This window comes from Erinaceus europaeus, chromosome 11, assembly GCF_950295315.1.
Source record: "Erinaceus europaeus chromosome 11, mEriEur2.1, whole genome shotgun sequence".
Lineage (NCBI taxonomy): Eukaryota > Metazoa > Chordata > Mammalia > Eulipotyphla > Erinaceidae > Erinaceus > Erinaceus europaeus.
The window spans coordinates 82,945,634-82,949,352 of NC_080172.1; the positions used below are offsets into that span (position 1 = coordinate 82,945,634).

At 40.0% G+C, this 3,719-nt stretch overlaps 1 non-coding gene across 1 annotated transcript; it reads right to left on the minus strand.

The window, feature by feature from the left end:
* Window positions 1-3,380: 3,380 nt before the first annotated feature.
* Window positions 3,381-3,518, minus strand: LOC132541631 (small nucleolar RNA SNORA42/SNORA80 family). The gene has a single exon (XR_009552761.1). It is a non-coding gene; the product is annotated as a small nucleolar RNA SNORA42/SNORA80 family (small nucleolar RNA).
* Between the last annotated feature and the right edge of the window lie 201 nt (window positions 3,519-3,719).

A 3,719-nucleotide genomic window follows, 5' to 3' on the forward strand; every position in this document is an offset into this window, starting at 1 on the left:
GTTAAATCCTCTTGATTGACTGATCCTCTGAGCATTAAGTAGTGTCCATTCATATCTTTTTTCATCTTATTTATTTTAAACTCTATCATGTCAGATATGAGAATAGCTGTTCCTCCCCTTTTTTGTGGGCCATTGGCTTGTATGATAGTTTTCCATCCTTTCACTTTAAGTCTGTGTTTGTCTTGTTGAGTTAGGTGGGTTTCCTGTAGACAGCATATTGTTGGATTGTATTTTCTGATCCATCTTCCTACTCTGTGTCTTTTCATAGGTGAATTCAGGCCATTGACATTTATTGATATGAAAGATTGAAGATATTTTCACGCCATTCTTGTAGAGTTTTAGAGTGTTCTGATATATGTCCTATTTATGATGGTCTGTCTATTTATAGGAGACCTTTCAAAACTTCTTTCATGGCAGGCTTGGTGATAGTTGGTTCCTTAAACTTTTGTTTGTCTGAGAAGGTTTTGATGCCTCCCTATAGTCTGAATGACAGTCTAGCAGGTATAGTATTCTTGGTTGAAAGCCTTTCTCATTGAGAACTCGATAGATATCTTTCCATTCTCTTCTGGCCTGTAGTGTTTGTGTGGAGAAGTCTGCTGCTAATCTTATGGGTTTTCCTTTGTAGGTGACTCTTTGTTTTTCTCTTGCAGCCTTCAGGATCCTTTCTTTATCCTTATTCCTTTCCATTCTAAATATGATGTGTCTTGGTGTCTTTAAGTCTGGGCTAATTCTGCTTGGGACCCTCTGGGCTTCTTGAATCTTTATGTCTTTGATGTTGTCTAGACTAGAAAAGTTTTCAGCTATTATGGCCTGAAGGATGCTTTCTTCCTCTCCCTCTCTTTCTTCCTCTGGTAAGCCAATATTGCATATGTTGTTTCTTTTGAAGTCATCCCATAGGTCTCTGTTGTTGTTTTCAGCATCTCTTAATCTCTTTTTGAGATCTCTTACTTCTTTTTTAGTTGTCTCTAATTCATCCTTGATCTTGCTAATTCTGTCTTCAGCCTCATTGATTCTATTCTCTTTGCCCTCTACTGTTTTCTGGAATTCATCTATTTTTCTTCCCTGTTCTGATACTGTTTTAGCTTGTTCAACTAGTTGTGTTCTTAGCTCAGCTATTTCAGCTTTCAGCTCTCTAATAACCTTGAGATAGTTAGTGTTTTCTTCCAGAGTCTCATTTGTTGTTCCTGTATTTCTGATTATAATTCTCTCAAACTCTTTACTAACTCCTGTGATTATTTCCTTAGCTAATGTTTGGATGTTGACCTCATTATTTTGTGCTTCACCCTTTGGGGGGCTTTTAGCTGGACTGTTGTCCTGGTTGGTTTCTCCAATATTTCTTCTTGTTGCTTTACCCATTTTATATATTATGTTATGAGTTCCCTCTCTTAGTAGTTTTCAAATTACTGATCACTATTTCCTGGATTGACTTGTGTCTAAGTAAGTTAATTAAAGGGTTCACAGTGGTGGAAGTTAACAGTTGTTTCAGTAGTCTTTTAATCCCTGAGTTGGAGCTCAGTGATTTAAAAGCCTCTTTTTTTTTTTTCCTCTAGGCTATGGGAGCCTGATGGCTTCTAAACTATAAGTAGGCTTCTTAGCTTAATCACTGACTCCTTACCAAGAGATAAGGCAGGGTGTGGCAGAGATAGTCCAGTCCCACAGCCCCACAGCTATGCCACCTAGGTATAGATCTTCTCCTTAGTTTCCTGGTTAGATCTCTGTTCCCTGGTGTCCCTCCCTGCCACTGCTCCAGATTCTGAGAGCAGTAGCAATGGAGACTCAGAGTTGCACTTTTGAGTCTCCGGGGAGTCCTCTCCTCCCTTCAGCTGTCCCCTTGTTGGTGGAACAGACTTGAGGTGGTGTCTCAACTGGTAAACCGCCAGACTGTTACCAGCCACTTAGTCTCTCTCTAGGCTCCACTCTGTCACCAACCACGTGTGTTTGCACTCACCGATGATTTGGTGGGGTCCTGTAGTCGTTCTAGTCCTGTCTTGTTTCAGTCCCAGGTGGTATCCTTTGGTATTCCTAGTTGATTGGGGAGAGAAGAGGAGAGGAGAGAAACAGATTTGCTGCTGCTCGTAGCCCTGCCTCCGGAAGTCCCCCAAGAACAGGTTTTGTAGTAGCACTATGGTTATGGAAATGGCCCCATTTATGTTTTGTTCTCTGTTTCTAAATTATGTAAAATAGCAGATATTTTGTATTTATTATAGACTAGAGAAGGAGGGGAGTAAAGGCTTACTCTCCTCTGGCCATAGGTCAGCTGTCACTGTGGTAAAATATGGTTGCTGTGACTGTCCATTCATTAGGGATATAGGTGGGATAGAAACCAGGACAAAAATGTTGGGTATAAGAACATAAAGAAACTAAAAAAGATGTGGCAAAAGAGAAAATTGCATTTTTTTTTTTACAGCTGAGTAATATTCTGCTGTGTTTATATACAACTTTCTTAGCAATCAGCTGTCAGTGGTCATCTGGGTTGCTTCCAAGTTTGGTGTATTACAAATAGTGCTGCTTTACACAGAGGTATATAAAGATCTCTTTAGATAGGTGCTTTTGTGTTCTTTGGATGTATTGCCCCAATGCCAAGGAAGCTGGGAAAGGAGAGAGGGATGTGAGGGTTTTGGGGACCCAGTGTACAATGGTCGTGGAGGACTTGGTGGTGGGAGTGGTATGCAGATACCTATCACAGTTCTATAAGAGATTGTATTCATGTGACAGCTGTCTTGTAAAATCATTATTTCCTTAGTAAACTGATTTGGAAAATAAATATATACAAAAAACAAAAGAAAACAGAAAGCCTTCCTGCCTGGTTGATATGTGTGACTACAATGGCAGTGGCACCTCATTTTTTTTTATTATTGAATAAAGGCAGAGATAAATTGAGAGGGAAGAGGGGGGACAGAGAGGGAGAGATACAGTGAGACACCTGCAGCCCTGCTTCACCACTTGTGAAGTTTCCCCCTGTAGGTGGGGACCAGGGGCTTGAACCTGGGTCCTTGTGCAGTATAATGTATGTGCTTAATCAGGTACGTCACCTCCTGGCCCCTGCAGTGGCACCTTTTTAAAAGTGTGAAGTGAGGCTGATCTTATTCTACCTATCCTAGCTGTCCTTTCTGTATTTTCACCTGTCAGTATCCTCTCCTGTGCATTATCCTGTGTACGTATTAACTAGACTCGGTAAACTGCTAACTGATAAAGCCTTATAGTATTAGCCCTCCACAGGGGTTCTGTGTTTTTATCAGAAGTTCTAAAAATAATTTTAAAAAAATACTCAGAAGTGTTAAAAAAAAACACAGCATACTGTGATTTTTTAAAACAGAACAATGTTTTTACTTACTGGACTTTTTCTATTTTTTATGTACATATATAAGATTTTCCATTTCAACCGTACGACCTCACTCAATGAGCTCACAGTTCACTGTAAGGGGGCTGGGCAACAGTTCGAGGCTGCAGTTCACTCTGGCATGGGCACACTATGAGAGGCCCACACAGAAGGACCCGCCATAAATCCATTACCATGCTCTAAGTTTTTAATGTTTGTTTTTTCCATTATACTATCTGAATAATTACTAAGACTTACCCAGCCCTATTTTACAATGAAAAATACATACACCCACTGCTTCTGGCTGACTTTGTATTCATATGGAGAGAAGAAAATATTTTTTAAATTCAGCTAGAGAGACAGAAAGAGAGATAGAGAAGGAGAGACATCATAGCACTGG